Below are 22215 nucleotides of genomic sequence, written 5' to 3'. Positions count from 1 at the left end.
CTACTTATGCATAATGGTACCTACCCAAAAGGCACACAGATTTGATGCATTAATCGACAAGGAAGCTGACAATAATATCCTCACATATGACCATTGGACCCTCATTGGTTAGCCCCAAGTGCAATTGACTTATGCCAACAAACTCAACCCATTTGGGGGGCAATCTTATCCACTATTAGGGAAGTGCAAGGTAATGGTTTCTATCTAGACTGAGAGTGTCCTGATCATCTTTTATGTACTACCTAACAAAAAAGGTATTGGCAAGGAATCACTTTTTGGTCGCACTTTCAAGAAACAGACTCATTGCAATGTTGATTACGACTCTCAATGCATCCACCTTACCATAGGTAATGTTAGGATAGTTCATGACTTTCAACAAGGGTACTGTGGCTTTGCCAAAGTCCACAATTCCTTTGGTAGTTAAACCCAGTGTCAACTGTAAGAAGGGGATAGTGAACCAACATAGATACCCAGAGTGAAATACTTGCAATACTTAGAAGCCCAAAAAAAAAACTACAATCCAAATAACCAAGTGGATTCCCAAATATAAATCACAGCCTACCAAGGGCACGTCTGCAAGATCTCATAGCTCTCATGTCTTGTACACTAGTCCTAAAAGAAAAAGCTAGCATTACACAAATAGGCAAAGGACCAAACCATGATGGGTACCAAAAGCCCTCTTGTGTGCCCAAGGCTTTTATGATGGCAACACCCTTGTGTGGTTGCCTAAATCTATGGTAGGCACAATTGCCTATCCACCGCAACCTCCCAACCAACATACACGTACCTGTAAGCCACAAGAGGTAAAAACTAGAGTAAGCAAAAAGATGCTCAACCCATGAACACTCAATGGGTCTATCGTCTAAAAGTCAGATTGACTACTACTGATAGATCTTGCCCTGATACCTCTAGTGTACCACCCACTACACAAAAAGAGAACCACAGGTCCCCTAAACCACAAGCTCAATCATAGGTGACAGATACCAAACACTCGAATGACCACCTCATAGTGGAAGCAACCATAGCTAAGTAGTCTAGTCAAGTCAAACCCCAACCACCCATAGGACTTAAACCATCTTATCAACATCGATCCATTCTGGATTTGGCATCATATATGGTCATGAACAAGGGACACGACTTAGTGACCTATATTAGAAGATTGGACTTGACTTTCATGCTATTTGCTAGAAGCTATGAACACTTGGATGTGGCATGCTTGATGAACAAATAGCAAATGACGTATGCTTTTTGCCTTGTTCTTGGGAGAAATTTGAATTTGTATTCACAAAAACTCCCACGATTGCAAAAGAGTTGATTGCCACTTAAATCTCTTGATTGAGAACAAGCCTTAAACTAGCGGTTAATCTCGTCCTTCAAGAAAAGTAGAGTTCCAATGTCACTTGAAGAACTTGATGAGCTAAAAAAGCTAGTTGAATCCGAATCCAATTTCCTATGGAAATGGTACACTCTCCACATCCAATGGGAACAAGAGGGTTGTGAAATCATAACCAATACAAAGCAAAGTCACGCCATCAAGACTTTTGAATATGACCCCACTTACATGGCCTCAACTTCATTTGGAGTATTAGCCATGACATGAAACATACCATTAAAAGACAAGGTCATGTTGCATCCATACTTAGATAGGATCCTAACAAAAGAAAAACTCATATTGCTAGCATAATGAACTTAGGCAATCTCTTGACTAATGTATTGACCTATATCACACATGTGAACATTTGCGCACAAGACATGGACTTCCATGCTACATTGGAGTATAACCCAAACTTCTACGATTGGCTCTTGAAACACTAGAGCATATCAAACACCCTTATCCCTTCATTCTCCAATCCTAGGAAGGATTCTCATCATTCTAAGAGGGGAGGAAGTAAGGTGAAAGGTGAATATGAATCAAAATATGATTGAACTCCAAAGAGATTCTGCTGGAATGTATGGATTGATTAATATGAAAAAAAATTAATTCCTTGCTTATACATTTCACTATTTGATAATGTTTCCTTCTAAAAACACTTCCCTTTTTAAGTAAAAATGATCCTTCAAAAGGTCTCATTATGAGCTAATGTGTTATGATAGGAATCCAAATGGTAGGGCTCCCGTTTTTTGAGATAGAATGGAACAAATATTGCTTAACAATAAGAAACCTCAAGCAAGAGAATGGTCAACGAGTAGGGGGAATAGGGCTCAGCACCATCTAGTCAAAGAGATGGGTGAAGAACTATGGTGAGGATTCCCATCAAGAAGTCCAAAACCACTAATGGAGAAAACAGAGATTTGCAGAGGGCTAAGGAAGAGTCAAGGAAACTTGAAGAGGAATGTAAAAAGAAATAAGAGGAGAATGAAGAAAGATTAAGATGAGAGGAGGAGGAGCAGGTGGCCATTGCTATCAAAAGATTAGTAGAACAAACCTCTTGATTCTAATAACTAGCCATGATGAGGTCAACACATAAAAATGTCCCTGGAGCAAGTGTTGTTGTAGAAGAGGTTGAACAGTGACCAGTGGTAAAGGGTAAGGGAAAGGCCCCCATGCATACACTATCATCAGTTATAGTTGCCACAGCCATGCGAACACAAGGAGCCATAGAAGTAGTAGTCAATGAAAGTAATGTGATGGCATGGGTACAATGCCTATTAGGAAAAGTGCATGAGCTGGCACCAACATCAGAAGGGGCCCCAACAATGGTAGGAGCCAAGAGACCAGTAGCAGCAACTGATGCAAAACCTTGCCAAGGTCCTAAGGTGCCATGCCTTGAGGTATCAACCAATTTGGTACTGTCAGAAGGAGTATGATGAGCTAGTGAAAGAGCTCCAAAGTTAGTCTGATAGAATGAATGAGGAGAGAAAAGTTGTGCTTGTCAAGCTAGAAGTGGAAAAGGATGCCTTTACAACCTTTTGATTAGAAATGTCAAGGCAAATGACGATATTCACAAGGGAAGTGATGACACTAAAAGAGGCCTTGAAGGTAAGATAGGATGACGAGAATTTGCAGGACCTATATGAGGAAGAAAGGAAAAGCTGCATGGCATTAGAGCAACTATGCACCTTTAACTCCAAAGAGAACAAACGACTAGAGTTAGAAAATAAAGAGTTGAAATAGTAGAGGGATGAGTTGAGACTAGAGTTGTAGGCCACAAGTATGCAAAGAGATGAAGAGGCTATGAAGAAGATGACAGAGCTATAGAATCAACTCTAGGCAGCACTCCATGAGCATGGCATCCTAAAGGAGTAGGTGGAATGCCAAGGCCAAGTTATAGAGAAGATGCTTGCAATATGGAAAGAGCAAGAGCAGCTAGTAACCATCTTCTCACGAGAGCAAAATCCAAGTCTCAAACAAACGAAAGAGAAAGCTAAAGGATGGGTGGAAAGAAATGATGCTAAAATCAAGGATCTAGTAGAGCACCTGGCGCTATTAGAAAGTGAGCACATAATGGATGAAGGAAAAGTGGAAGCAATAGAGATGGGGATGCTAGCACAACTACACGCTTTCTTAAACACAATGCTGCATATCACATAAGCAAAAGGAGAAGAAATAATCAATGGGCTCAAAAGGAAATTAGAACTCACAAGGAGAGCATTAAGATATAGTCTCCATGAAAAGATACCCAGGGCCAACATCGGCCTAAGTATGGAAGAGCAAAGGCAACATTTGATCAAGGCAAGGTTGTCTAGGTTGACTTGTTGGGATTTAGGGAATAAGAGCATCAAGCACAACCCCCTAGTATAAGGAGCCTAAAGAGCCAATTCTTGAATAAGGGCTTGATTTTGAGCAGGAAAATGATGAGGAAGAGTAGCCTCATCTGCCAAGTCCACCCCCACAACTAGAGTTGCAAGCAGAAGCACATGAGAAAGACCCCATTGCCCTAGAGAGAATTGAGAAAATGAGGTGTAGAAGGAGGGAATTAGTGAAGCTATTCCTAGAGAAAGCTTAGGGCCAAACAAGCCTCAACCCTAGTGTCTAAAGTCCTTATCCCTCAATGTAAAGAGTGCTTATCAGTCAACTGGGCACAAGAACTAACCCTATGGGAGCAATATGAAAGTCACTACAACTCATTCAAATTCATCTTCTCCTACCCCCAATCACTTGATCGAGTAATGTTACCAAGGGTGGTGGAGGAAGTGATCAAGCTTTAAAAGATTGCTAGATGAAAGGGCAAAGCAACCAACACTGTAGCAAAGGGAACTAGCCAAATACTGGGAGGATAAAGTGATGGATGAGCCTAGAGCAGTTAAGAGCTATGAATCATAGTGGAGAAGGAACATATGGGATGCCAATATGGAGGCATGGATGGATTGTGCAACACCTTGCCATATGAAAAGGATAATTTGACCTACATACCCTCTATCCAAGGAGATACATAGTAGATTTTGATTTGGAGATGCATGGAAGGTATGCTTTTCCACACATTTACAATGTTAATGTCGCGACCCCTGAAAAGTGCATGACCTTCACTGAAAAAGATATTTGTCTATCTATTGCGCACTTCCTCAAGGATTTTTCTTCATATCTAGATCTGGCATTTATTACCACTTGTAACTATCTACGTCTCTTAAGGCTTCTTTGTAAGCAAAAGCCCACTGTAGAGGTAGAGTGACTACCACCCCTCTTTTTTGATATAAATGTGGGTATAGATGGTGGTGCTATGACTAGACTCATGACGAGAGCTACCCTATTGCTAGTCTTTTATATGAATCTATTAAAGGACACGAGTGATAGTCGATTCACAATGTGTAACCACACATTTTTATCCACTACACCTCTAAATGTGAGGGTTAACTTAAAAGGCTATATGCTAAGCCGATCTTTTCTAAGTCACTAAAACCTCTGCCCAGCTTTGCCCCTATGAGAGAACATGATCCAACTTAGTATCATCCTTTGTAACAAAAAAAAAGAGAAGAGAAAAAAAAAGAGAAACAAAATTTTCTCATTAGTAATGTATGAGTGCTATGAACATTGTATCTAGGGATCATTAAATCCCTAACCCCTCCCCACTTCATACACTTAGGGCACATCAAGGGTAGGACATTGTGATAGACATGTCTCCTTGAGTCATGCACAACACCTCTCCCTTCCATGAATTGGGTGTTCAAGTGTGGGACAACACCTCAGGCTTATGGTTCGGATCCATATCCTAATTCCACCACCACTTGCACAACGTACTACACAATAAGGTAGACACACCCCCTAGAATAGGTAGTGCACCTATTTTTCCTTTACAGGTACATTTGCAGCTGTGCAGCTAGCCAACAACTCCAGAGGCTCTTTTCAATCAGTCAACATATCTTCAGTACCAGCAATCTCTGCTCATATATCACAGCTTATCCTACACGACCAATTTTCCAAAAGCCCCAAGTACCATTTCACAAACCACGTTCATCAGAAGGAGTATAAGAAGATAGCTCAATGGTAAAAGAAGACCAAGAAGCATGGGAAAATTTTTAAAATGAAGAACAGGGCACACAAGAGATAAATCACATTTTAGTCATTTGTAAAATAGCATCAGGCTCCCTCTTGTGCAAGTTATAAATAAAAAGGCATATGTAAAGGAGCCATGAGAATAGGAAAGAATAGAAAAAGAGTGGAAAAGAGGACCAAGGGGGCTAGACAACGGCCAATCATGGAAATGATTTGGGTGCCCAAGCGAAGGAGGGCATGTATAAAAGCCAAAAAGTTAATGGATAAGCTCATTCTTGGTGTGTGTGCAAACTAGCTCTCTTCTTATTCTTATTCTTGCTTTATTCGAGAGTGTGAGTGTATGAGAGTGAGGAACTGTAGAGAAGCTCTTCTTCTCCTCTTCTCCTTCTTCTCTTCTCTTTTCTCTTGCAAGTAGCTATGGAGGTTGGAGGTTGGAGCATGGAGATGGACCTTGCTTGAGCAAGCACCTTGAATCGTGGAGCCAATAAAGGATTCAAGGAAGAGGACTACAATGATTGAATTCAATGGTAAGCTCACTACATCCGTGTGTGAGAGCGTGCACGGCCATGTGAGAGGTAGCCATTTCCACTCACTTGAAATGCTTGACTTGATAAGAGGTCTGTAGGGTCTGAATGGTTGCTAGTGATAGCGGGACGACAATAAGACAATGTCTCATCTTTTCTACCCATAGTGTGTTGAGACTTCAAGCTCGTATGGTGTGTGATCGCCAACAGAGTCTTGGTTGTGTCTAGCTGTATCAGCAAGTGTGGGACATTAAATAAGTTTGTGACTTTAGACTTATTCAGTACTTGGTGTGTATAGGCCTTAGTGTGTTGTAATCATTTGATATATATGGGTAATTGAACATAAAGAAATGGTGTGTGAGCATATAACTCCTCATAGTTGTTCCAATTCTCTGTCTTTGCCTTTCTCAATTTTAACATGGTATCAGAGCAGGTTTTGTGGATGCCTTGTAGGGCTTCTTTGAGCTTGTGTTAAGCTCAGGACAATGAGCTTTCAACTCAGTTCATAGGGCAGCTTCACCTCAGTTTGCAATGGAGATTGGCAACCTGTTTTCTCTTGGTCTGCAATGGAGGCTTGCTCTAGACTTGGTCTAGACTTATCCAACCCTGTATAGAGCCTTGATTGAGGCTTATGATCCATTAGTTACTATTGCCTAGTCCCAAGAACAGCAAGCGCAAATTCATGCTAGCTGTCGAGATTTGCTTCTTCTCATATCAGCCCTCTCCATCTTCTACTCCGGCTCAGTGGTGGCAGCTTATCCTTATGACACTCTTGGATATAGTGGAAATGATCCCTGACATCAATTGTTGACACTTGGTATTGAGATTGACCACCACATACTCAGTTTTGGACTGTGAAGAATAGTCTACAAGTGTGTAAAATAAGGCAGCTCCTTGTCTTGATGATTCAAGCTCCTTGGCTATGCTCATTTGATGTCCAAATGGCTATGATTGATGTTGGACACTTGAGGATGTTGTGCTTATGCTGTGAGATGACTTTGGGCTGATTCAAGTGCTTCATTTTCTTAGTGTGAATAGAGATTTATGTGCTATAATATACAGATTTGAGGACGTATGACAGGCTAGAAAATTGTCATAAACTGTTGGCAGCATGCATTGGTTTATATTGAAGCACAACATGACCTTGATTGACTCCTATGAGATGTATGCTTTGGCATTTGCTTGGTAAATGTCTTGTGGACTGAGAAAGGGATTGTATGCTAATATTTGAAGCTGGAAACAAATATAGTGATGTTATCTTGGTTGGTTACAAACAGGAAATGCATTTTATGACATTGTTTGTTGAAGACAGTGTCTATGGTTGTCTGTATGGTCATGTATTGACCCCTACATCTGATAGCACATGTACGAAATACTTTGAGGACATTTTGGGAGTTGGATAAACCTTGCTTTGCTGAATATTTGCTGACTGCAACCTGCAATCAAGATATTTGATACTTGTACTTAATGTACATGCAGTAATATGTGCCCGAATGATCATGTATGGAACCCTACATGTATTAGCAGATGTTTGTGAGCTTTTGGGACATGTATGACATGCATACACCTTGTTTTTGGCTGTAAATCAGCAGCTGGTCATTAATAGCCTACAAATTTCAGATTGTATGTATGTACCGTGGTAGTAAGGTTGCATGATACATACTTAAAGCAACTACATGATCTATGCACTGATCGATGTACATATGGATTATATTATATGTTTGTGGATGGTTTTGAGATGTTGATGGGCTGAAATACTCTGGTTTTAATAGTGAATTTGGTGCAGAAAACTGTCATAAACTGTCAAAGTCTACAATTAGTCAGTTAAACTTGTTTACTTGCAGGTAGTCAGGCATTGTTTACGACATGGCAAATGCTAACAGGACATACAATATTACCCAGATTATTGTGGGGGAGTAATTGGACAGCCATAATTATGCCATATGGAAGGTTCGCATGGAGAACTTCTTAATTGGGAAAGGATATTGGGAGTTGGTGGAGTAGAAGCCGAACCCGAGCTCCCAAAGAGACCTACAATTGATCAAAGACGACTACATCGAGCTTGGATAGAAAGAGCTCGTAGGGTGTTGCATTGGGTGTCTCTATGTATATCAGATGCCATGGTAATGTATATAATGAACTGCAGCTCTCCTAAGGATGCTTGGGACATCCTGGTTAAGTACTATGGCACGATCACAAGTTCCAGGAGGATCCAGTTAAAGCAAAAATTTAACAACATGGAGAGAAAGAGTAGATCTATATAGGATTATGTCATAGAGATCAAGACCATTGTAGATCAGCTGGCATCTATTGTTGTTGGATCACAGGTTGAAGATGAAGACATGGTTGCTATGACTTTGAATGGCTTGGGGCATGAGTATAAGTCTTTTGATACTTTTGTGTCTGTGCGGGTTGAAATGCCTAATTTCAATGAGTTGGTTGCATTGCTTATCCATGAGGAGGTTAAACTTGGCTTGGCTATAGGGTTAAGCAGTTCAAAAGCAAGGATATAGTCTTTTATTCCAATCAACATGGTCGTGGTAGCCGTGGTAGAGGCTATGGTTCTGGTAGAGGAGGCCAGCAAAATGCATCCTATGGCAATAACAACCAGCAGGTATCGAATGCAAGAGGTGGTGGAAACTTTAGAGGCAGGGGGAGATCTAGCCCTAGAGGCAGAGGCTCCTGGTAGCAGCAGTAGCGTCCACCTGACAATCCGAACAAGGATAAGGATTGTCATTACTGTGGGAAGTACGGTCATATTTCCAAGGACTGCTGGAAGAAGCAGGCAATCAAAAGGGAAAACAGCATGGACATTTTGCTATATCCAGTCAGATAGATGATGCTTCAGGAGATAGATTGTTTGCCATGCAGTATGTGAAAGATAGGGTTGTTGAAAAATCCACTGATGATGCAGTATGGTACATTGATTCAGGGGCATCAAACCACATGACCCTCATAGTGATTAGTTCTCTAACATGGTAGCTGAAAGACATGGCTATGTATGCACAGGCGATGACACGTAGCATAGCATTGAGCATAAAGGCAAAGTGCCTCTTGTGGTTCATGATGGCAGAAAGAAAAATTTGCATGATGTACTACATGTCCCATCCATAACAAAAAACTTACTGTCTGTCGAAGCAAAACTTGCAAGTTAGGTTTAATAAGCATGGATGCTTTATTGAAGAGTTTGGAAATGGATGCAAGTTGATTACTCGCTGTCATAGGAATGGTAGAATGTTTACTCTTGATGCCACATTGCTAGAGCTGAATTCAGCTATGTTTGCCCATGGTTCTGGCATTGTCATAGATTTGGAAATTTGGCATAAGAGAGTGGGACATTTGAATTTATAGAGGTTGCAAATTATGCAGAAAAAACAGCTTGTTAGAGGTTTATCCAAGTTCTAATACACAGAGATTGGTCATGTATGCGATGCTTGCCAGTTGGTAAGCAATCGAGGTTGCCATTTGTCAGGCATGTAAGGCAGAGTACATGTCCATTGCAGTTAGTGCACTCTGATGTCTGGGAGCCAGCCCATAATGCATCTATGGGAGGCTTGAAGTACTATGTGACATTCATTCATGATTATAGTCGCTATACTTGGGTGTATATTTTGCAAACAAAGGATGAGGCGTTTGTTGTTTTTTAGTAGTTTAAAAAGCCTGTTGAGAAGGAATTTGACTGCTATATCTCTTACTTGAGATAATTCAGCGGTGGGGAGTATGTGTCAAATGAGTTTGATAAATTTCTGGCTGAAAATGGCATACATAGGCAGCTTACCTACAGCTATACTCCACAGCAAAATGGAGTGGCTGAACATAAGAATAGAGTATTTATGGAAGCTGCTTGTGCCATGATGAATGAGAAGAAGATGCCGCTCTATTATTGAGCTAAGGCTGTTATGACAACCATGTATATCTTGAATCGGACTCCCAATGCAGGTATTCATGAGATGACACCGTTTGAGAAGCTGTATGGCTATAAGCCAGATGTAAGTCACATGAAAGTCTTTGGTTGTCTTGCTTATGTGCACATCCCAGATGAGAAAAGGAAGAAGCTAGATCCAAAAGCGCATAAGTGTGTTTTCATCGGATATTTGCAGGAGAAGAAGGCATAAAAATGCTATGATCCCTCTACTAGGGAGACTTTGGTGAGCAAGGATGTTATCTTTGATGAGATGGCCTCTTGGTATGTATCACCGGTTGCAGTGCCATCGGATATGCCTTCTACTCTTGTATCTACAGCTGATTCGTAGCAAAGTATTGCTATGATAGGTCCTAGTGGTTAGACGGTATCTCCATGGACAGGGAGATTGCAGAGCTTTGGCTCACCATCCACTGACACCACTATGTCAGTGAGGGGGAGATATGATGTAGTGGATAGCAAAGGAAAAGGAAAAGTCATTGATGATATATCTGGTGTGATGACACCTGGCAGGATGACTTCAAGCTATGACTCAACTGACAGTCTAGATAGTGAGCTTGGTATTTTGACTGTGTATACGCATGGTACAAGGCAGAACAGGTACATTTCGCCTCATGAGAGGGGGGAATTGAGTAGTGCACCATGGCTTAGACAATCGCAGAGAGTCATGTATCATGTGGATAGGCTGACTTACGAAGCATTTTGCTTATATGACAAAGGTGACAGATGTCAAAGAGCCTGCTACATTTGCTGAAGCAGTGATGGATACAAATTGGTGCATAGCTATGGATGAGGAGATAGATGCCTTGGCTGAAGATAGTACTTGGGATCTTGTACCATTGCCAGAAGGAAAGAAGACCATTGGCTGCAAATGGATCTACAAGATTAAATGCAAGTCGTCTGATAGTGTAGAGAGGTACAAAGCCAGGCTGGTTGCTAAAGGATATGCTCAGCAATATGGGTTAGATTATGAGGAAACATTCAGCCCTATTGCCAAGATGGCAACCATATGAACAATGATCGCATTGGCTACTGCTAAAGGTTGGAAATTGCAACAGATGGATGTGAAAACTTTCCTCAATGGTGACTTGGTAGAGGATGTCTACATGGATCAGCCCGAAGGGTATGTTTACCTTGATTTTCACCATTATGTGTGCAAGCTGAAAAAAGCATTGTATGGGCTGAAACAGGCTTCGAGAGCCTAGCATGTAAGGATTAGTAACTACTTGCAGAGCTTGGGATTTACTATTGGTAGGGTTGATCACAGCCTATTTACGAAAAAGACTGATAGTGGCTTGGTAGTGCTGGTCATATATGTTGATGATTTGATAATTACTGGGGATGATGACTTGGGCATACAGAGTGTTATGGAAATGCTAAAATCAGAATTTGACATGAAAGACTTAGGTGATTTGAAGTATTTCTTGGGCATTGAGGGGGTCAAAGCTGAAAATGGTTTATGGTGGCTGATGCATGAGCACTATGCCATGGAAGTGCTAAAGAAGTATGGCATGACTGAATGCAAACCATTGGATACACCTCTTGATCAGAATGTAAAGCTAGACATGAGCATTGGGGCTGAAGTTGAGGATGTAATTATGTACAGGTAGATGGTTAGCAGTCTAATTTACTTGACCATCACTGGGCCTGACTTGAGCTATGTTGTAGGGCTCATAAGCTAGTTTATGCAAAAGCCCAAAAAGTCGCACTTGGATGCACTTAGACACATTATCAGATATGTTAAGTCCACTGTAGATTGTGGGTTGTTTTATGTGAGAGATAAACCCTTGAAACTAATTGGATACATCGATGCAAATTGGGCAGGATGCTCATATGACCGTAGATCTATGAGTGGCTATGCTTTCGGGTTTGGAAGTGGAATGATCAGCTGGAGTAGCAAGAAGCAGCCTATGGTTGCTTTATGGAGTACTGAGGCAGCAGAGTACAAGGGTGCTGCATTGGCAGCATGTGAGATTGCATGGCTGCTCAAGCTTATGGCTGATTTGGACATATAGGTAGATGCTCCAGTGACTTTGCTATGTGACAATCTTAGTAGTGTACGCCATGAATCCAGTATACCATGCCAGGACAAAACACATTGAGGTACACTATCACTTCATCAGAGAGATGGTTCTTGTAGGGAGAGTTGATCTCATGCATGTGAAGACTGATGAGCAGGTTGAGGATATCTTTACCAAGTCTCTAGGTAAAGATAAGTTCAGTGTTTTCAGAAAGGTGCTTGGTGTGCAGTTGCTGCTGTCTTGAGCTTGAGGGGGAGTGTTGAGACTTCAAGCTCGTATGGTGTGTGATCGTCGATGGAGTCTTAGCTGTGTCCAGTTGTATCAGCAAGTGTGGGACATTAAATAAGTCGATGATTTTAGACTTATTCAGTACTTGGTGTGAATGGTCTTATAGACCTTAGTGTGTTGTAATCATTTGATATATATGGGTAATTGAACATAAATAAATGGTGTGTGAGCATACAATTCCTCACAATTGTTCCAATTCTTTGTCTCTATCTTTCTCACTTTTAACATAGTGGAAGCCTACACTTTTATAGTTGCATCATCAATGAATGTGAGAAAGTAGGATGTCTCCCCTATAGACTTTGTAAGCATAGGCTCATATATATCACTATATACTAAGTTAATTGACATTTTTTTAAATTTAAGTTTTTTCTATGGGTTTAATGTGGATGCTTATTATATATAAAATGTTCAAAAATAGGAAGATTAAAAAAAATCAAGAGAAGACAAGTAACCTAAATGAGATGGTATTTCCCTTCCTTTTTTAGACATATGTTCCAATTGGTGATGCCATAAAGATATATTCATTTGCTAAATTACTATAATTACATGTTTTTTGATAGAAGATATATGAAGGAGATACAAGGTGCTAATTTTTCTCCTTTAGTAGCAACAAATGATACATCGTGGACTTTCCATAATCAACTCCCAAAAGTAGTATAGTATCCCAAGTCATCTTGTTGACCAATAGATATCAAGCTCTTAGTAAGCTTGGGTACATGGCACACATTCAAAAGAGTAAAGGTATATCCATTTTGAAAAGTAAATTGCACATCACCTATACCAACTACATCACATATACATATTCATACCCAAGATAGGCTAATCCATATATGCTATTGTCATATGAATAGAACCACCCCTTATAAGGAGTCACGTAAAAATATGTGCCAAATCAACTATCAAATCTTGAGCTTGTTGTCAATCTACTACAACTAACATATGAAATAGTAGAAGTACATAATACTACATCATCATCATTATGCATAGTCCCTACACTTGTTTCCCTTTCCTTTATTAGCATCCTTATTCTTTGTCTTCTTATCTTTTTCTCTCGCTTTCATTTGTAAATATCTTTCTTAATATGTCATGTTTTTATTATAATGGAAGCATTTAATGCCCATGGCTCTAGTTCTTAGCTTTATACCATTTTTTGTCTCTTTCTTCTTGAGTTGCTAATGGTTGACCATTTTTGCCTTAGTCCAAGGATATCCGACGTATATCTTTAGCAAATAAACTATTCACAATGTCATTAAACCTTAAATCACCATTTAGAGGAATTAGTAGTGGTTGTTTTAAATATATTCCATGATGTAAGAAAGAAGCATAGTAAAAATATTATCTCAACCTCATTTTCAAACTTCAAATTTCGAGCATATATCTGGCCAATTATGATTTTGAATTCATTAAGGTGGGAGGCAATAGTAGAGCTCTCCATCTGCAACCCAAACAACTTTTGCATGAGATACAACTTATTAAAGACAATTTCATTCTCATAAGTATCATATAACTTCTTCCACAAGTCACAGTCTCATTCACAATTGGAAAATACACAAACTCTCCCCCTCCCTCCCTCCCTCCCTCCCTCCCTCCCTCCCTCCCTCCCTCCCTCTCCCTCTCCCTCTCGCTCTCTCTCACTCACACACACACACACACACACTCTCTCTCTCTCTCTCTCTCTCTCTCTCTCTCTCAAAACTTGTTAGCAACAACAACCGAAGCGCTAAACAAATACCAACAACCAACTACCCTTTGGCTAAGGCTATTATTAGTATTATCATTATAGAGTCATTTAATGCTTTCGAGTGACAGCATGTGGTGGCATGAAACTCGCTGATGCAATCAAAGGCTACAACTAGTGATGATGATCATGAGGATGAGTCTTCATTGCAAGTTTCAATTGAGAGGGTGTTGCAATTGATGGTGGTGAGTTCGAGTGGGCAATCAATCTAATGGCGGCATATCAATCGTCATCAACTTCCATTCCCTCTTTTTCTTTCTAGGTCACTAAGCTTTAGCAACCTTATTGATTTCCTCTTTGGAGGAAAGAAAAGAAGAGTAAAGGAGGAGACTAGTGGGGAAAATGAGAGAAGAAGAAGAGGGTAGAAAAAGAAGTAATAGAAAAGAGATAGGAGGGAATAGGAAGGGAAGAGAAGAGTAAGAGGAGACCATCATCACTAGCAACCACCACGAAAGAGAGTACCACTTTGGCTTGCAAAGGATTTGCCCACCGTCATGCCTCTAGTACCTGTGGAACGGCCCCATCTTCTCTCTACAAAGTCTCTCTCTCATAGGGAATCCACTTAGCCATTTGGAGTCCTGATCAAGACCCCTCAAATTTACAAGCCAACACATACAAAATTGGACTCTTTGAAAGATAAATGATCATTTATTAATACACAAATATGAACCTAAATAAAAGAGTTTCAATATTTGATAAAGAAGTTATAGCTTAATAAAAATGGAATTTTAATAGAAAAGAAGTGTTAGAATAAGTAAGAGTTATTAATTTAGAGTTTTAAACTTTGATAGGCAATATAAAATGCATGACATAAAAAAGCTTTGAATAAATTCTCTCTAACTGCATATAAACAAAGAGCATTAGAGAAACCAAATTTTTAACTAGCGAGGATCATTAAAAAAATCCACTACAAATTTTAGTAAGAATTAAAAAAAACAAACAAGTAATTGCATCAAGAATATTTCTTTTAGCTATAGGAAAAAGTGAAGTTTGCATCAAGAATAAGTCTTTTAGCTTTAGTTAAAAGTAAAAACTACATCAATAATATTTTTAAAAGTATTTTTGAATTCATAAATATAGAAACTTATTTTCTTTGTATCTATACATCATGTAAATGGAGAGAAATAATTTTCTTGGCATTTATAAATCATATAAAGTGAATTAATATAATTAAAGTAGAGGATCAAAATTGCTTATTAAAAGTACTCTCTTTAGAGAAAATTTCACCATTATTAATTGAATAAAAATTAATAAATTACGTACATATTCATTAGAAATTATTACATTGAGCACATATCCATTAGAACTCAAGATATTAAAATCAATTCACTTTGCCAACATGATAAAGTGAAATATGAGTCTTGGGTCATGAAGTAACCAAAAGGGATGATATTTGAGAAAAATAAAAGTGAAAGAAAATTCCTAAGAAAAATTGTGATTCCAAGGTTCCAACTTAGTTTTCACAAATAAGGGCAAATTTTAACCATCTCCCAATATATAAAAGTTTATAAAAAATAGTCAAGACTCATAAGGTCAAGCAACCAACCTTCAATAAGGGATATGAGTAAGATTGAGGAAAAATACTAATAATAACAAGGGACAGATCCAATGAATGAAGACTAATCAGAATTTAGATTTCAAAAGAGGAAGTTTAGAAAAAATCTGAAGGAAAACTAGGAGAAATCCAAGAAGCTAGGAATAGGACTTAGTTGGAAGATTTGCTACTAAGTTAAGATCTTACTTTGATTGCCTTCCTATTTGTGTAGAAACATTGTTTGTCTACATTGGTGGATACAAGTTTAACTTGATGCATTTAAGAAGTTTGATTGAATTGAATCAAAACCCTAACATACCAAATTTACAACTATTAGAAGTCAATCTCACTTCAGTTCGTCTTTATGAGTGACCGACATCTGTGACAGCTAGTGTGTGTGTACAGCTGTCTCCATGTGATTACATTGAATAAGTTGGGTATGTGTTAGTCAGTGACCTGACTAGAGTTAGTCAGTTAGGTCTACACCTAGTCTAGTTTACTTTTACACTGTATTGTGTACTTCTTAGTTAGTTCTTGAATAATGAAGAAAACACAATGAGAGCCTGAAGGCTCATGGATATGGAGTATTCCTTGTCTCTCTCTCCCATCTTTAAACATGGTATTAGAGCAGGACTTGGTGGACTTCTTGGAGCAGGAGGCAGTGAAGATGACCTGCAGAAGCTAAAGCCTTAGGTCTTTTCAAAACAGGCAGGCTACCATTGTCAATGGGAAGGTAGGCATTGTGTGATTCCTCATTCTATGGTTCAAGCTACTGTCTGTGGCTTGCTTAGAGTATTGAGAAGCGAGTATTGAGCACTAATTAGTGCCTCATCATCAACATAATCATCAAAACGTACTGCAGCAAGTTCTGGACAAGTTTGCGTGGTTGCGCTTGCTACCATAAAGGCCCTCCATGGCTGGGATGCAGGGTATAGTGCATACTATAGTTGATAGGTAGCTTAGATACACACTTTGCAAGAGTTGTTGATGACTTTGAAGCCTAATACGTGACTGTGAACTCTGTTATGAGGTGCTGGAGTGATACACAGATCTGAATCTGAAGCAAACATGCTGGAATCTATGACAGGACAGTATGTATGAGGTCTTGTTTGATACACTTAAGCTACATGAAATGTATTTTGGCTTCTATTAAAGCATTGATATGTCCAGGAAGGCTTATGTATTATCTCTCATGCTTATGGACTGAAGTTTGGCACAAAAAAGAATTCAGATCTGGCATGTTTTAATAGCTGAAAATTGTCGTTAAATAGTGGACAACAAGTATCACCTTGCACTGAAGCATTACATGCTACCTTGGGTACCCATCATCTACATGAGGTGACATATGTATGCTGAGTTCTTAGAGGATCAAAGAGAGCTTTGGATATTACTGAATGCTGAAGTTTTGGAGCTAAAGCAAATGCAATTTCATCTTCTTGGTTGAATATAGACTGTAAATGCAATGTATGACTTGGCTCATTGAAGGCAGGAAGCCTAGAGTTACCCGCATAGTCATGTATTGACTTTGTCACACTGGAGCAAATGTATGACATGATTTGAAGACATTTTGGAGCTGCTTAAAGCTTGTTACGCTGAATTTTGGTTGACTGCAACCTGCAACCAAATTAGTTGACACTTGTACTTGTTGTTTATGCACTGCTTTGTGCTTATAAAGACATATTTGGAGTGACATATGTACTAGCAGCTATCTAGGAAGTTGTGGGACATGTATGACATGTATGCATGTTGTTTTTGGACTTGAATTTGTTGCTGGTTATACATAGTCTACAGTTTTCAGACTGCATGTTTGGTCCTTAGCAGTGAGGTTGCAGATGTTTAAACTGAAGCAAATACATAGCATATGTATTGACTGCTTTACCTATGGGTTAGACCATTTTTTTTGGGATTGTTTTGGGTTATCACTGGGCTGAAATACCTTGGTTTTTTACTGCAATTAGTTGCAGAAAACTGTCATAAACTGTTGTGGACTGAACTTGGTCAGTCATACTTATTGGTTTGCAGGTAATTAAACATCTGACAGACAGTCTATTGCATCATGGCTAATGCACATGGGACTGATAATATCACTCAGATAGTTGGAGAGAATTTAGACAACAAGAACTTTGCATTATGGAAATTCAGAATGAAGAACTTTCTAGTTGGCAGGGGTATTGGGATCTATGTATAGGAGATGAGGCTGCTCCTGAGTTGCCTGCAACAAATCCAACTAATGAACAGAAAAGAGCTCATAGGCTATGGAATGAGAGAGCATGCAAGGTGCTGCATTGGTTTTCTCTATGTATATATGATGCTATGGTAATTCAAATCACTGGACGTGAGACTCCGAAGGATGCTTGGGACATACTGATGAAAAATTATGGAACCATGACACATGCACGAAAGATCCAGTTGAAACAACAGTTCAACAACATGTCTAGGAATGGCAGGAGCATCCAGGTGTATACAACAGAGATTAAGACCATAGTTGATCAACTTGCTACCATTGGCTTAAGTGTATCAGAAGATGATATGATTGTTGTTTCCTTGAATGGATTAGGGAAAGAATACAAAGCTTTTGACACATCTATTTTTGTTAGAGAAGAGCCCCCTACCTAGGAAGAGCTAGTTGCTTTGTTGCTACATGAGGAGGTCAAACTTGGTTTGAATACAGGTTCCAGTGCATCTCAGAGTAGAGACACTATGTTATACTCTAGCCAGTGTGGCAGAGGATTTAGAGGTCATGGTTCATTTCGAGGTTGTGGTGACACTCATGATGCTTATGGACAACAGCAGCAACAGGGTAATTGGTATGGTGCAAATACACAAGGCGAGCGTGGATCTGGCGGGTTTAGAGGTAGGGGGAGATCACCCTGTGGTAGAGGTGGTGGATCTGGTTCATGGAAGTCATCTGATCAGTCCAACAGGGACAAGGATTGCCATTATTGTGGCAGGTATGGGCACATTGCAAAAGATTGTTACAAGAAGCAGGGAGATATGACGGCAAAGGCCAGACAACATGGGCACTATGCATCTTCTAGTGGTGCTCATGATGAGCAAGTTGATAGACTCTTTGCCATGCAACATGTATCCAAAAATTTATCGAGACATAATAGACATGATAGATGGTACATTGACTCTGGAGCGTCAAACCACATGACACCGCATGGAGAGTGGTTTGATGAGATGGTTGCAGGTACACATGGTCATGTATGTAGTGGGGATGACATCCAACATGACATAAAGCATAAAGGGATTGTTCCTCTCATGATGCCTGATGGCACGAAGAAAGGCATGCATGATGTATTACATGTACCGACCATAACAAAGAATCTTTTGTCTGTGGGTCAAATGGCAGAACAGAATCTGCAAGTGAGATTTAACAAAGATGGATGTTTCATTGAGGAGTATGGAAATGGCTGCAAGTTAATTGCCAAGGGCAGAAGGGATGGCAGGATGTTTACATTGGATGCGACCATTCCGGGACTTAAGGCAGCCATGTTTGCTCATGATGAGAGTGCCATTCGGGATGTAGAGATTTGGCACAAGCAGATTGGACATGCCAATGTACAAAAGCTGAAATCTATGCAGCAGAAGGAAGTAGTACTTGGATTACCCAAATTCAAGTATAATGACTTTGGTAATGTATGCCCTGCATGTCAGTTTGGGAAGCAAGCACGATTTCCTTTCATGAGACATGTAAAAAACAGCACTAGGCCTTTACAATTGGTGCACTCTGATGTTTGGGGTCCTTCACATAATGCTTCTTTTGGAGGTTCACGATATTATGTATCATTTATTGATGATTTCAGTAGGTACACTTGGCTTTATATTTTAAAGCATAAAGATGATGTGTTTGATGCATTCAAAGACTTTAAGAAGCATGTAGAAAATGAGGTGGGCTGCTACATATCCTGTTTGAGATCAGATGGAGGAGGTGAATATGTCTCTAATTACTTTGACAGGTATCTTGCTAAATATGGGATCAGAAGACAACTCACATGTAGCTATACACCGCAGCAAAACGGTGTTGCAGAGAGGAAAAACAGGGTCCTAATGGAATCAGCTAGAGCTATGCTGAATGAGAAATGTCTGCCAAATGGTTATTGGGCTGAAGCAGTGATGACTGCTATCTATGTGCTGAGAATCGAACCCCTACAATAGGGATTTATGATGTCACTCCATATGAGAGGCTGTATAGTCATAAACCTGATATTTCGCACTTGAAGGTATTTGGCAACATTGCGTATGTGCATATACCAGATGAGAAGAGGAAGAAAGTGGACCCTAAGGCAGTGAAGAGTGTGTTTGTGGGATATGCACAAGAACGGAAAGCTCATAAGTGTTATGTACCTTCTATGCATGAGACACTCATAAGCAGAGATGTGGTATTTGATGAGTTAGCATCCTGGTATGGGAATCCTGTTGCAACGCCTACTGATGGCTCACCCAGTATGAGTCGTGCTAAAAATACTCCTACAGAGAGTACTTCCATGAGTGGTCAAACAAGTGATGTATCATCTAGAGTGAGTCCTTGGATAGGACGATTGCGCAGTCACACTACTACATCCACTGACATGGATATGTCAGTGAGGGGGAGAACAGATAAGGGAAAAGAAAAGGTTTTTGAAGATGTAACAGGTCCAGTCACTCAGGTTATGACTCATCTAGTAGCGATAGCTTAGATAGTGAATTGGGGATTGTTGAGATATCGAGCTCCACTCGTGATACGCCAGGGTGACCGTTGTATATTTATGTCACCGACTTGTCAGTTGCAGATGCGGTTGGTACACCGCCCATGAATAATAGCTACATGATAGCTATCCTTATCTACTCTAGTTCGTGGCTCAGTTAGTATGCCACCTTAGTTAGTTGAGTTTGGTTTGAGACCCATATATAGGGTTCTTCTATTTCTTTGTACTTGAGTTCTTTTGGCTTACACAACTAAGAAGAGGAAAACTGTTTTCAGCCTCCACCCTTGTGTGTCTTCCCCCATTGTGCAAGCAAGAAAGCTTCAAGCGAGACTCCTTCCTTCTCTCCCACAATCTTGACATGGTATCAGAGCCTTGTTCGTGGTAAGGAGCTCAAGAAAGCAAGCCAAGCTCGCGGTGGTCTGGTAAGAGGAGCAGTGTTGCTTTCATTTCCTGTTTTGGGAGCAGATCTCTGCAGGTAGCACAGCCGGAAATTGCAGGAGTGCATTGTCTCAGGTTGAGACGCCCTTCGCGGTGAAGCAAGAGGGCAGTATATGCTGCGGGTAAGGGCTTTAGCCCTTGGCGACCTTGTTTTTTTGATTTGAGGCCATTTCGGGGCCTGTTTTGCAGACGGAAGTTTTCTGCACGCACTCAAGAAAAGGCCCAGTTTTATGCTGTGCGACCACTATTCTACAGGTCGGTGAAAAGTTACTGTAGAAATTGCATCGTATGCTTGTGCGCAGAGACATTGGGAGTTTCAGAATCATCCTTGGTTCCTGTTTATGCAAAATCGTCACTAGGAAGTGACTGTGTGGTCAAATACCACTTTCGCCAGTTTTGCAGATTTGCCCTTGTGAGGGTGAAGCTGTGTTTTTTGCAGTGACAGAATTTCTTGCAGTATTCTGTAATGGCGTCTGATTCTCTTTCACAGATTGTCACTAAAAAGCTTGACAAGAACAACTTCCAGGCATGGAAGTTTAGAATGACGAATTTCCTTATGGGAAAAGGATATTGGGAATTTGTTGCAGGAAATGAAGAAGAACCAGTTCTTCCTGATGTTCCCAATCAACAACAAATGCAGGCATTTAAAACATGGCATGAGAGAGCCAGGAAAGTTATGTATTGGCTGTCTATCAGTATTTCAGACTCTATGATTGTGCATATTCAGGATGCAAGTACGCCAAAGGAGGCATGGGATACTTTGTCAAAAATGTATAGCACAAATACGCAAGCCAGGAAAATGCAGCTCAAGCAAGAGTTGCATAATGTGCAAAGAGAAAGTATGAGCATCAACGACTACCACATGAAGGTGAAGAAGATTGCAGATGCACTTGCTTCCATTGGGTCGCCAGTGGAAGATGATGATTTAGTTTCCGTGACCTTGAATGGTCTAGGAAAGGATTATGCACAGTTTCGGACATCCATTTCAGTTCGTGAAAGATTTCCTGATTTTGAGGAGTTGATTGCTCTTCTAATTTCTGAGGAACAGAGAAATGGTGGTGCATCTTCTTCAGGAGGAACTTCAAAAGAAGCTGTCTTCTACTCAAATGCTGGAAGAGGTAGAGGCAGAGGTAGAGGAGGCCGATTTGGAGGCCGTGGCAGAAATCAGAATATGCAGCAAACTCAAGAAAACCAGTCCTATGGAGGAGGACGTGGTAACTCTAGAGGCAGGGGGAGCCAAAGAGGTCGTGGTGGATGGCAAAGAGGCCAAAATGCAAACAGTAATGTTGAATGCTACTATTGTGGTAAAATGGGTCATATGGCTAAAGACTGCTATAAAAAGCAGAATGACATCATGAATGGAAAACTGCAACAAGGGAATTATGCATCTTCTAGTAGACAGGGTGATGACAGAAATGAGCATTTGTTCATGGTGCAGCACATGAACAATTCTATGACAAGTGCAGAAGAAAGCAATGATGTATGGTATGTTGACTCAGGTGCATCAAACCACATGACAGGTCATGCAGAATGGATGGAGGATGCAAGGAAAATGGAAAAACCAGGATTTGTGGAGACTGGTGATGATACTGCACATCCTATTGTGTAGATTGGAAAAATTCCCTTGT

This window comes from Lygodium microphyllum, chromosome 24 (assembly GCF_053477565.2).
Source record: "Lygodium microphyllum isolate KBCC chromosome 24, Lygodium_microphyllum_v1.1.10, whole genome shotgun sequence".
Taxonomy (NCBI): Eukaryota; Viridiplantae; Streptophyta; class Polypodiopsida; order Schizaeales; family Lygodiaceae; genus Lygodium; species Lygodium microphyllum.
Note: the sequence above shows the minus strand (reverse complement) of the source record.